General features: G+C 42.4%; 1 protein-coding gene across 1 annotated transcript in view; it reads right to left on the bottom strand.

Moving 5' to 3' along the window:
• The window catches only part of KIRREL3 (kirre like nephrin family adhesion molecule 3), a 952,257-nt gene that overhangs the window by 247,251 nt on the left and 691,169 nt on the right, over positions 1-13,837 (bottom strand). The gene's annotated exons all lie outside the window — the stretch shown is intronic.

The raw sequence follows: 13,837 nt of genomic DNA on the forward strand, positions 1-13,837 counted from the left end.
GGCAGCAGATACCCTACAACATTTCAGACAAAGACCAGTGTCCAGTGTCTTGTTAAAAACCTCCAGTGATGGAACATCCACCACTATTCTCCAAAACATGAGGACAGGACAAGATAGAAACTAATTAAGAAGAGAAGCAACTTAGAACTAAGGAGGAATTTCCTGTCAGTGGGAAGAATTAATCAGTGGAACAATTTGCCTCCCGGATGCTCCAACATTGGAAGTTTTTAAGAAGAGGTTGGATAACTATTTGTCTGAAATGGTATAGGGCAGTGATGACGAACCTTTTTCAGCTTGGGCGTCAAATCAGTGCTCATGTTTGCAATAGTGGGCGCGTGCATGCCCACACCCATAATGCAATGCCCGCCCCACTGCAAACAACCCCCATGCTGTCCTCCACATGTGCGCACAAACCCCTTCCCTGCCACACTGCTCCCCCAACTGGTGTATGCACACAGATTTCACTGAAGCCTTCAGACTTCCAGTAGACCCATTGGGCTATTTTTCGCTCTCCCCAGCGAAAATGGCCCAAAATCAGCTGACTAGCACACACATGCCTGCTGGAACTGACATAGGGCAACACTTCAATTTCCCTCAGATATGGCTCCACATGCCACCTGTGGCACATAGACCATACGTTCGCCATCACTTGTATAAGGTTTCCTACCTAAACAGAGGGTTGGAGCAGAAGACCTCCCTTCCAACTCTGTTATTCCATTCTAACTTCTGAAGGCAAGCCACTTGTCTGAAATGGCTTGCTTAATTGTTCTCCGTGTCATCAAATTTCTCTTAGTTCTAAGTTGGTCCTCTCCTTCTTTAGTTTCTATCCATTGCTTCTTGTTCTGCCTTCAGTAGCTTGGAAAATAGATTGACTGACCTTTTATTTCTGGTGAAAATGATTCACTAAAACAGCAATCAGTTGCAGCCCTATTTGGACAGGGAGTCACTGCTCACAGTCACTCATGCCCTCATCACCTTGAGGTTCGATTACTGCAACGCTCTCTACATGGGGCTACCTTTGAAAAGTGTTCGGAAACTTCAGATCGTGCAGAACACAGCCCCACGCAGTCGTGGGGCTTCCAAGATTCGCCCATGTTTCCTCAACACTCCATGGCTTGCATTGGCTGCCGATCAGTTTCCGGTCGCAATTCAAAGTGTTGGTCATGACCTTTAAAGCCCTACATGGCTTTTGACCAGACTACCTCAGGAACCGCCTGCTACCGCAATCCCAGCGACCGATAAGGTCCCACAGGGTTGGCCTTCTCCAGGTCCCGTCGACTAAACAATGTCGTTTGGCAGGCTCCAGGGGAAGAGCCTTCTCTTTGGCGGGCCCCACCCTCTGGAACCAACTCCCCCCGGAGATTAGAATTGCCCCCACCCTCCCTGTCTTTCATAAACTACTCAAGACTCATTTATACCGCCAGGCATGGGGAAGTTGAGTTATTCCTTCCCCCTAGGCCATTACAAGTTATGCATGGTATGTTTGTGTGTATGTTTGGTTTTATAATAAGGGTTTTTAGTTGTTTTATTATTGGATTGTCACATGCTGTTTTTATCATTGTTGTTACCCGCCCCGAGTCTACGGAGAGGGGCGGCATACAAATCCAATAAATTATTATTAATTATTATTAATCTGGCTAGGAAACACAAAGTTCCCCACAAACAATATGACCTAATGTTAGACACCAATTCAAGAGATCATTTCAATTCAAATTTATACACCGATTCAAGAGACCATTGGGACATTAGTTAGACAGAATGGAAAAATAAAAGGTGGATACAACTTGCAGAAATCCATGCCTGGGTTGGCACTGTAAATCAACCAAGTTGTTGTTTGTTCGAGATCTGCTTATAGCCGTAACTGTTCTTTTGTCAATAACAAGATGCTTCCTAACCAAGCTGCATTGAATTATTGTTCGGAACAGCGTGCATTGTACAAGGAGAATTAGCTATAACCAAATAACATGGCTTATAGAAGAGGTCTGAATGCTGATTAGTTAACCTTCTTTGATGGCACACTTGTTCATACAAAACAGAGTGCTTGGTTAAAGATTGATTAAAGCGATGCTTTCTTTCCTCCCAGCTCAATGCCTGTTTATGTCTGTTAAGCTTATTTTAAAATCTATTCCTGCTTTGTAAATCAGAACCCCAGTGCAGCCTTTATTCCAGAGAAGATTATTCTGGAATATTACTCAGAGAATTAATTGAAATTTCATGTGACTTTGGGATATTACATCACAGATATGGAATGATGTACAAATTAGCTTGCTTCTTTGCCCCTCTTTCTAATGCTTCGCTGCTTTTATCTATCTATCTATCTATCTATCTATCTATCTATCTATCTATCTATCTATCTATATTTGATTTGTATGCCGCCCCTCTCCGAAGACTTGGGGCGGCTAACAACAATATAAAAAGACAATGTAAACAAATCTCATATTAAAAATAATCTTAAAAACCCCAATTTAAAGAACCACTCATACATACAAACATACCATGTATAAATTCTATAAGTCTAGGGGAAGGGAAATTTCAATTCCCCCATGCCTGATGACAGAGGTGGGTTTTAAGGAGCTTGCAAAAGGCAAGGAGGGTTTTCCTTTAGAGTGAACCAATAGGATACATCTGAATTTTTGTTTCTATGAAAGCAAAATAAAACACAGTGATAACTGTTTTATGGGGATGACATTAAGCATGACAATGAGATAAGTGGAGAGGTAGCATTCACAAAAAGGATTTATTTCTGCTTCTTATATTCTGTGCAAAAAGTACTTTGCAGATTTGGGTGGTAAGTCAAGATGCTTAGCTGTATCTGTGACCCTCAAATCAAACGGAACCACATTTGGTGAGATAGATTACTATCTTCTGGAGTTTGAGAATATAGGGCGCTTTTAGAAGAGTGGCACTAGAGATAGGTAGAAAGTAACCAGGAGTATTTGTTGAGTTCAAAGAACAGAAGAGTTTGTTATTACTACCTCTAATACAAAAATCTTGTCAACTAAATGGTTAAAGCTAAGTTGATGCTATATAAGGAGCAATGAAATCTACTGGGAAAGGGCTGGGCCTGAGTCTTTTGTGACAATGCAATGATTCCAAACTGATGCATGTTTAACCCTGCCCTCCTGCTCAGCCTCTTCTTCTCCTACATGGGCAGGGCTACCCTTGTCTCTAAATGCAATAAGGCAGTTGATTCAGGGACTAGAGTTTAGACTGTTGTTTCTCAATCTTAGCAACTTGAATAGATATGGACTTCAGCTCTCAGGATTCACCAGACAGGGAATGAATGAGTGAATAAGTGAATGAGTGAGTGGGTGAGTGAGTGAGTGAGTGAATGAATGAACAACTCTCTCTCTCTCTGTGTGTGTGTATGTGTGTGTGTGTAAATATATATATGCTATGTATGTAAGCATGAATGTATCCTCTTACTCTAGGCTTAAACATAAACATACAATGTGCATTTCTAATAAGAGCAAAATACACAACATTTCTATAATCATAACAAATCAAATGGTCGAATCTTGAACCCTGAATAGTGAAAGTTCATTTTTATGTTTCTCAAGTAAAAAGTCCAAAAGGAGTCTCGGAAGAGAAACAAATCTAGATTAGCTTTCACCCTTTTCTCAGAGTAACCAGTTTTGCTTATCTCTGCCAATTCCGTTAATGTCAAGAAAACTATTCTTCAGTTGTGGGAATTTGTGAATGTTTCTCCCTCTATAGAACACCGGTCATTTATCAGCTGCCAGGGAATATAGTTAAGCCCAAAGTAACATTCCCTGTCTTTTTTTTTTAATAATGCAAACATGTACAGTGATACCTCATCTTACAAACGCCTCATCATACAAACTTTTCGAGATACAAACCCAGGGTTTAAGATTTTTTTGCCTCTTCTTACAAACTATTTTCACCTTACAAACCCCCCACCGCTGCTGGGATGCCCCGCCTCTGTACTTCCATTGCCAGCGAAGGGGACCCTCAGTGAAATTGCAGCATCACAAAAACACAGAGGTCCGGAGGTGGGGTTTTGAGGACTTTGGTGTTTTTGCGATGCTGCAATTTCATTGATGCTATCTTCGCTGGGAAACCCCACCTCCAGACTTCCGTTGCCAGTGAAGCGCCTATTTTTGCGCTGCTGGGATTCCCCTGCTGGGATTTCCCTGCAGCATTGCAAAAACGCAGAAGTCCGGAGGTGGGGTTTCCCATGGAGGGGAGGCTCAGGGGAATCCCAGCAGTGCAAAAACGGGCGCTTCGGCTAGCAAAAGGGGTGAATTTTTAGGCTTGCACACATTAATCGCTTTTTCATTGATTCCTATGGGAAACATTGTTTCGTCTTACAAACTTTTCACCTTAAGAACCTCGCCCCGGAACCAATTAAGTTTGTAAGACAAGGTATCACTGTATTTTTAAAAAGGGTGGAGGTGTTCAGAGGTACAGGTTTTTTTTTAGTGCTACGGGTTGGAATCAATTATATTTGAGAACAAAGAAATTTCAAAGATCCCCTGCTAGGTATGATGAATCAAAAGCTTCTCTCTCTGTGTTTTTTCATGACTGCTTGTGAGATTTTATTCAAGCCATCAAGTTCTTCTAAAGCCATACTATTAATGCTTGTATGCTAAACCTTGGTCACATCTCTAGGTGGCAGCCAGACCATTTGAGTTCTGATTTCTCTCTCTCTCTCTGTGTGTGTGTGAGTGTTTCCCCCAGTATTCTGCTTTCATTGTCTGAAATGGGTTTAGACACTGGATATGAAAGCAATAACATATTTCCTTCAGTTTATTTATTTACTGCATTGCTGACGGAGCTCTCCTGCTGGGAGATATGCACATCTTATGTTATGAAAACTGGAGGCAGCTGCCTTCATTCAGCCTACAATACAAAGCAACAGATTTGGTCTAAACAAAATATGGAGGGAATAGGATAAATTCAACCAATTTGATACATAAATCAGACCACTAACGGATGGCTGTCATAGTCCAGGCTTTCTGGCTGTTTCAACGGAGAGAGGGGGGAAAAAAACACAGCACAAGAGACAGGAAGGAGTTTTTACAGATTTTTTTTTTTAAAAAAGATGTATTTCTGCTAATGATTAGTTCTGTAGCTTTCAAAAGGGATTAAGATAATAAATTCATTAATGACTTAGTTTTGATGACTTTCAGCTAATTCTGAACCGAAGATTACAGCTTGCGTTAGGAAGAGCGATATTCTTTCGTGATCTGCTTAGGAGGTACAAATAGATTAAGTGTCACTGAGTGACACATAATTGTTCTTTTTCTCCCTATGCTTTTCCTGCTAATGCAGGGTCTGCTGCCTTCAGATTAACCAAGGGTTGATCCATTGGTTGTGACAGGAGTTGACCAACTGGCTTGTCACCTAAGCTTGATGGCATGGGCTGAGACGGAATGAGGAGGCCACTATCACCCTATGCAGCTTTCGTGCCTAAGGCGGGGCTAGGACTTGCAGTCTCCTTATGATTGGCCCAGAGTCACCCAACTGGCTTTCATGCCTAAAATGAGATTATAACTCATTGTCTACTGATGATTGGCTCAAAATCACCCAACTGGTTCTCATGCTTAATGCAGGACTAAAACTTACAATCTTCTGATGACTGAACCCTAGTCACCCAGCAGCTAGGCTGGCTCTAGAACTCACAATCTACTAGATTTTAGCCTGGTGGCTTAACCACTAGACCAGTGATGGTGAGCCTTTTTTCCCCTCAGGTGCTGAAATCACATACACACAGGCTATCACACACATAAGTGCCCACACCCATAATTCAATGTCTGGGGAGGACGAAAACAGCCCCCCCTTGCCCCCCTGGAGACCCTCTGGAGGCTGGAAATGGTTAGCCTCCAGAGGCCCAGTAGGCCTGTTTTCTGCCCTCCCCATGTTCCAGAGGCTTTCCTATAGCCTGTGGAGAGCAAAACTGTCCTCCTCCACACACACACACCCCAAGGCTCTCTGGAATTAGAAAACACCCTCCCAGAGCCTCCTCATCAGCTGGCCAGTGGGCACATGTGCACTGGAGCTAAGCTAGGGCAACAACTCGCATGCCAGCAGATATGCTGATTTAGCTTTACTAGATAAATGGTCAAAGCAATGGAAACTGCAGTTTAATGTTTCCAAATGTAAAATAATGCACTTGGGGAAAAGGAATCCTCAATCTGAGTATTGCATTGGCAGTTCTGTGTTAGCAAAAACTTCAGAAGAGAAGGATTTAGGGGTAGTGATTTCTGACAGTCTCAAAATGAGTGAGCAGTGCGGTCGGGCAGTAGGAAAAGCAAGTAGGATGCTTGGCTGCATAGCTAGAGGTATAACAAGCAGGAAGAGGGAGATTGTGATCCCCTTATATAGAGCGCTAGTGAGACCACATTTGGAATACTGTGTTCAGTTCTGGAGACCTCACCTACAAAAAGATATTGACAAAATTGAACGGGTCCAAAGACGGGCTACAAGAATGGTGGAAGATCTTAAGCATAAAATGTATCAGGAAAGACTTAATGAACTCAATCTGTATAGTCTGGAGGACAGAAGGAAAAGGGGGGACATGATCGAAACATTTAAATATGTTAAAGGGTTAAATAAGGTTCAGGAGGGAAGTGTTTTTAATAGGAAAGTGAACACAAGAACAAGGGGACACATTATGAAGTTAGTTGGGGGAAAGATCAAAAGCAACGTGAGAAAATATTATTTCACTGAAAGAGTAGTAGATCCTTGGAACAAACTTCCAGCAGACGTGGTTGGTAAATCCACAGTAACTGAATTTAAACATGCCTGTGATAAACATCTATCCATTGTAAGATAAAATACAGGAAATAGTATAAGGGCAGACTAGATGGACCATGAGGTCTTTTTCTGCCATCAGTCTTCTATGTTTCTATGATACAGAATACCGAACAAAGTCCATATGAGGATAGAACCAGACCAGCCTTTTTGTAGTTTGGGTTCTTGTCCTTTGCTGTCCTCACCTAATTGATAAGGAAGCCTCTAATTCCTGACTCACACAGTCTTAGGTGTTCATTGTGTTTCTTGTAAATACATAAAGCATTATGAACCCCCCAAGAATTACTTCAAATAGAAAAGTCAGGTGGTTCCCAACAATTTACCTCAGAACAAGGCTGTTTCTAGAAACAAAAGGAAAGGTCACCCCCTTTGGCTGAAATCTGAGGGATGTAGAAAACACCGGGACTCATTGCTCACAGTCACTCATGCCCTCATCACCTCGAGGTTCGACTACTGTAATGCTCTCTACATGGGGCTACCTTTGAAAAGTGTTCGGAAACTTCAGATCGTACAGAATGCAGCTGCGAGAGCAGTCATGGGCTTTCCTAGGTATGCCCATGTTTCACCATCACTCCGCAGTCTGCATTGGCTGCCGATCAGTTTCCGGTCACAATTCAAAGTGTTGGTTATGACCTTTAAAGCCCTTCATGGCATCGGACCAGAATATCTCCGAGACCGCCTGCTGCCGCACGAATCCCAGCGACCGATTAGGTCCCACAGAGTGGGCCTTCTCCGGGTCCCGTCAACTAAACAATGTTGGTTGGCGGGCCCCAGGGGAAGAGCCTTCTCTGTGGCGGCACCGGCTCTCTGGAACCAACTCCCCCCGGAGATTAGAACTGCCCCTGCTCTTCCTGCCTTCCGTAAACTCCTTAAGACCCACCTTTGCCGTCAGGCATGGGGAAATTAAACATCTCCCCCTGGGCACGTTTAATTTATACATGGTATGCTTGTGTGTGTGTCTGTTAGTATATGGGGTTTTTTAAATCTTTAAATATTTTAATTAATTGGATTATTATGATTTGTTTCACTTGTTGTGAGCCGCCCTGTTTGTTTGTTTTTTTAAAAAAACCCAAAACCGATGCTAAGAATACAATTCAAGGCTGATCAGGTTAGAGCTGAGAGAATTCTTGCCTTAAACCCCAAGGGATATTGCCAATTGGCGTTGACAATATTGACTTAGATGAACCAATGATCTAATTTAAAATAAACAACCCAGAGTGCTATTCTATCTTATCTTAGTGCCTATAAATCACTCTTCAAACAGAAGAGCTGAAGGGGAAAGAAAAAGTCTATTCCAAATCAAATTCAGAGAGTTTAGTAGGTTTTGTTCACTCAGTATGAAGTGATGGTATGCTGAACTCCAAAAGACAACTTAAGAGTCACAATAGCCAGAAGGAAGCAACGAAATTATAGTCAGATATGGTTATGAGCAACACAACATCAGCCAAAAGGTACGGGAAACACTGAAATAATGCCAGGTGGAGGCTTAAAGGAGCAGGCATTGGGTATGTCTACTTTAATGAAAAGAAGGATCGGCTTGACATGAGAGCAGTCTTCCAATATCTAAGGGGCTGCCACAAAGAAGAGGGGGTCAACCTATTCTCCAAAGCACCTGAAGGCCAGAGAAGAAGCAATGGATGGAAACTAATCAAGGGGAGAACCAATCTAAGGAGAAATTTCCTGACAATGAGAACAATAAATTAGTGAAGTAACTTGCCTCCAAACATTGTGAGAAGAGATTGGGCAAACATTTGTCGGAAGTGGTATAAGGTTTCCTGCTTGGGGTTGGATTATAGATGGTTGCCGATCAATTTCCGGTCACAATTCAAAGTGTTGGTTATGACCTATAAAGCCCTTCATGGCATCGGACCAGAATATCTCCGGGACCGCCTTCTGCCACACAAATCCCAGCGACCGGTCAGGTCCCACAGAGTTGGCCTTCTCCGGGTCCCGTCGACTAAACAATGTCATTTGGCGGGACCCAGGAGAAGAGCCTTCTCTGTGGTGGCCCCGACCCTCTGGAACCAGCTGCCCCCAGATATCAGAGTTGCCCCCACCCTCCTTGCCTTTCGCAAGCTCCTTAAAACCCACCTCTGTCGTCAGGCATGGGGGAATTGAAATTTCCCCCCTTCCCCCTAGGCTTATAGAATTTATACAAGGTATGCTTGTTTGTATGATTGGTCTCTTAAATTGGGGTTTTTTAGATTATTTTTTAATATTAGATTTGTTACATTGTTTTCTTTATTGTTGTTAGCCGCCCCAAGTCTTCGGAGAGGGGCGGCATACAAATCCAATCCAATCCAATCCATCAACCAACCAACCAACCAACCAACCAACCAACCAACCAACCAACCAACCAACCAACCAACCAACCGGGCCTCCAGAGTTCCTGCCAACTCTGTTATTCTGAGCCCAACTTCTGAGCCAAAGGATCCTTATTTTTCCAGGATCCTTACTTTTGTTTATTTTCATCTCAGGTGGCTTACAAAGAGTAAAAACAACAAGGTAAAATATTAAAATATTAATCCGCTAAGTATTAACATTACAACTAATTGATATGACAAGGAAGAGAGCAAGATACAAACAAGGTGGAGGTCAGGGCTGGGTTCTGAATCCTTTTGCTGCTGGTTTGCTCAGGGTCACTCCATATGTGTGCTTGTGTGAAGTACATGCCCGCGTGAAGCAAGCACGCACCCCTTGCAGCAATCAAAAATAGGCTCAGAATCCAAGATGGCGGTGCTCACTGAGACACCAACAAAACCTGCTCCGCAACATTATCACCAAACTACTAAGAGTTCTAAAGAACCGGTTAGAACCAGTAGTAACTGGTTTATGGAATTCACTTCCAGAAGAGGTCATGACAGCTGCATAGCTTCAAGGCAGGATTAGACAGATTCATGGATGCCAAGTGTATCAGCGGTTATTGAAACGGATGTCCAAGGGCCGTCTCTATGTTGGTTGAGACAGGCAGGATTCCCTTGGGTGCATCACAATTCAAAGTGTTAGTAATGACTTTCAAAGCCCTACATGGCATTGGGCCAGAATACATCTGGAACCGCCTTCTACCGCACGAATCCCAGCGGCCAATAAGGTCCCACAGAGTTGGCCTTCTCTGGGTCACATCGACCAATCAATGTCATTTGGCGGGCCCCAGGGGAAGAGCCTTCTCTGTGACGGCCCCAGCCCTCTGGAACCAACTCCCCCCAGAGATTAGAACGGCCCCCACCCTCCTTGTCTTTCGCAAATTACTTAAGACCCACCTTTGTCGCCAGGCATGGGGGAGTTAAGTTATCCTTTCCCCCTAGGCTACTACAAGTTATGCATGGTATGTTTGTGTGTATGTTTGGTTTTTTATAATAAGGGTTTTTTAGTTGTTTTTATTAATTGGATTGTTCATGTTGTTTTACCACTGTTGTTAGCCGCCCCGAGTCTGCGGAGAGGGGCGGCATACAAATCCAATTAATAATAATAATAATAATAATAATAATAATAATAATAATAATAATAATTTGTTGGGGGTCAAGGGAAAGGGAGAGTTTTGCCTTCTGTTTCTGCTCACAGACAATTGGTGGGCCATTGTGTCACATAGAATGCTGGACTCGATGGGCTTTGGCTTGATTCAGCATGGCCCTTCTTATGTTCTTATGAAGCCACATCTGGTGGGAGTAGTCTTCTCTCAGTCCATCAATCACCTCCGGTATGACCTGCCCCTACCAATGGCCTCCCCTGGACAATTGGCAGTGCCAGGCCTCAAGGCCCCTACAGAAGGGCAAGAGGCTGGGTGTGGATGTCACCTCAATGTTCCAAATTTTAATCTTGCAATTTTTTTTGCTTCAGGCTTCTGCTGTGTTTCACCCCAGCTTCAGGGTTGCTGCCATCAAGGATTCCTCAGAGCTAAACCTGACAGGCAGAGATGGTAACCGATAGGAAAGGAATTCTTGAAATGGATACACCAATTGTGATTCAGAAATTTCCTTTTTAAAGCCCCCTATTCCCCCCCCCCATTGGAGGAAAATTATTTTTTATCTGTCAAGTCCTTCTTGAAACCTTCAACTCAAGAGAGAATTCTCAGGTATCTCCCGATTACGAAGGAAAGATTTGAGAGCATTTTATACTTCAGTGATATCAGATAGCTCACTTTGGGCTGAGAATTTCATGCAAATTGATACCTTGCAAAAGACTCGATTTGGGGGCGGGTGTTTGCCTCTTCACAAGTGGATATGCCCATCATTGCAGGCCTGCACAATTTCTATAGCACCCTAGAGTCACTAAATTCTTTCAGTGTAACGTAACTGCATAATTTAAAATTTATTATCCACGTAGGCTCAAATAAGAAAGCTATAGGGTAAAAATAATCTACATTCATAAAACTAGTGGTGGGTATATTCCCTGTGGTTTCTCTTAAACCGTTTCTTTTTAAAAAGTACACAGAGAGAGAGAGAGAAAGAGGGAGAGAGAGAGAGAAAGAAAGAGAAAGAGAAAGAGAAAGAGGGGGAGAGAGAAAGAGAGAGAGAGAGAGAAAGAAAGAAAGAGAAAGAGGGAGAGAGAGAGAAAGAAAGAGAGAGAGAGAAAGAGGGAGAGAGAGAGAAAGAGGGAGAGAGAGAGAAAGAGAGGGGGAGAGAGAAAGAAAGAGGGAGAGAGAGAAAGTAATAGAGAGAGAGAGAAAGAGGGAGAGAGAGAGAGAAAGGGAGAGAGAAAGAAAGAGAGAGAGAGAAAGAAAGAAAGAGAGAGAGAGAGGGAGAGATAGAGAGAGAAAGAGAGAAAGAAAGAGAGGGAGAGAGAGAGAGAAAGAGAGAGAGAGAGAGAGAGAGATGCTGCTCGATTCCTCCGCAACAAGTTTTCCCAGAAAGACTAAAGAAAAAAGAACACTGATGTAATACTAAATCTTTAGTTGCTCCACCCCAATTACTCCTAATACATTCTAGTTTATGTCAGCGCTGAATGCCTATGTAACCTTTAATTTGATATTAGCTCTCCATATATCTTTTTGATTAAAAAAAATCCATTATCTTTTTCCAACATTAAACATTAAAAAAAATATCCAACCTGGCTGGATGTTGAAAAGAAAAGAAAAACTCTTGATTTTCCTCCCCTTGCATAATAGGCTTGTAAATAGCTATAAACTTTCTCATCTTGATTTAAAAATTGCCCGTAAATCGATAGTATAAAAGCATCCTTGATGCAAAAAATGCAGAGTGATTCCTTCTCTTGTCAACATGTCCATATATACAGTATATGCTATAAAATAATACTGCATAAATGTTCATTCTCCGATAAACTGTCAAAGAACTTCTTCCCACTTTAGAGCAATTAAACTGTCTCACCAAATTTCTGTTTCACAAAAAGGAGGAATAACTCCGAGAAGCCATTTTGTAGAGAACTTTACTTTGGATGAAGATAATTGGGCAAGGAATAGCAATTGCACTTAGACTTATATATTGCTTCACAGTGTTTTACAGTCCTCTCTAAGTGGTTTATAGAGTCAGCACATTGGCCCCAATAATCTGGGTCCTCATTTTACAGACCTTGGAATGGTGGAAGACTAAGTCAACCTTGAGCTGGACAGGATCAAACTCATGCAGTGAGCAGTGAGTTAGCCTGCAATACTGCATCATAATCACTCTGCCGCCACCTTCCTTCCTTCCTTCCTTCCTTCCTTCCTTCCTTCCTTCCTTCCTTCCTTCCTTCCTTCCTAGCAATAACACTTAGACTTGTGCTTTTGAGCCCTCTCTAAACAGTTTACAGTTTACAGAGTCCGCGGAGAGGGGCGGCATACAAATCTAAATAATAAATAAATAATAAATAAATATTACCCCCAATAATCTGGGTCCTCAATTTACAGACCTTGGAATGATGGAAGACTAAGTCAACCTTGAGCTGGACAGGATCGAACTCATGCAGTGAGCAGTGAGTTAGCCTGCAATACTGCATCATAATCACTCTGCCGCCACCTTCCTTCCTTCCTTCCTTCCTTCCTTCCTTCCTTCCTTCCTTCCTTCCTTCCTTCCTTCCTAGCAATAACACTTAGACTTATGCTTTTGAGCCCTCTCTAAACAGTTTACAGTTTACAGAGTCCGCGGAGAGGGGCGGCATACAAATCTAAATAATAAATAAATAAATAATAAATATTACCCCCAATAATCTGGGTCCTCAATTTACAGACCTTGGAAGGATGGAAGGCTGACTCAACCTTGAGCTGGTCAGGAATGGACTCCTGGCTGTGGGTAGAGTTAGCCTACAATATTGAATTCTAACCACTGTGCAACTACAGTTCATTGGTTAGAATGTGGAAAATTTCCTCAATGAATCTCAGAAGAATGGCTTATTCCTTAATTGGAGGGGGGTGGATGAGGACTAGGATGCCTTAAACTATCCTTTAAAAAGTGTTGATTCCACCGGTAGACCTTCTTCAAGTCTTTAAATGTAACTGGGTAAATGCTGCTAGCAATTTCAATGGCAGCAAAAATCTTCTTTCCTGAAAGCAACAATAATTGCAATATGAATAATAATCAATATTTAGTTTCCTCTTAAGAGGATTTCTAAAAAGCTTTGCACACGTTATTGCACAAATATAGCAACAGGGTTAGACCCATTTTATGAGTCACAGGAGATGGTGACGGCAGAAGGATGCAGCTGAGGCAAGAAAGTAATTGCACAAAAGCACAGAGCAATTCTGGGGCAGAGTTAGTCTCAGCAGAAACAGCTTCTTGGACCATAAATTTGAACACAGAGGCAAAAGATGAATAGCAATAGCATTTGCGCTTATATACCACTTAATAGTGATTTAATAATAATAATAACAACAACAGAGTTGGAAGAGACCTTGAAGGTCTTCTAGTCCAACCCCCTGCTTGGGCAGGAGACCCTACACTACTTCAGGCAAATGGTTATCCAACATCTTCTTAAAAACTTCCAGTATTGAAGCATTCACAACTTCTGGAGGCAAATCATTTCACTGATTAATTGTTCTAACTGGTATTGTGGTTGGCTTCAGGCCAGCTCCTTTGGCTGCTGATTTTGACGCAGAGGAGTGGGAGCCGTCTGTTCACAGAAGACCCGT

Source organism: Erythrolamprus reginae, chromosome 12, assembly GCF_031021105.1.
Source record: "Erythrolamprus reginae isolate rEryReg1 chromosome 12, rEryReg1.hap1, whole genome shotgun sequence".
Classification (NCBI taxonomy): Eukaryota; Metazoa; Chordata; class Lepidosauria; order Squamata; family Dipsadidae; genus Erythrolamprus; species Erythrolamprus reginae.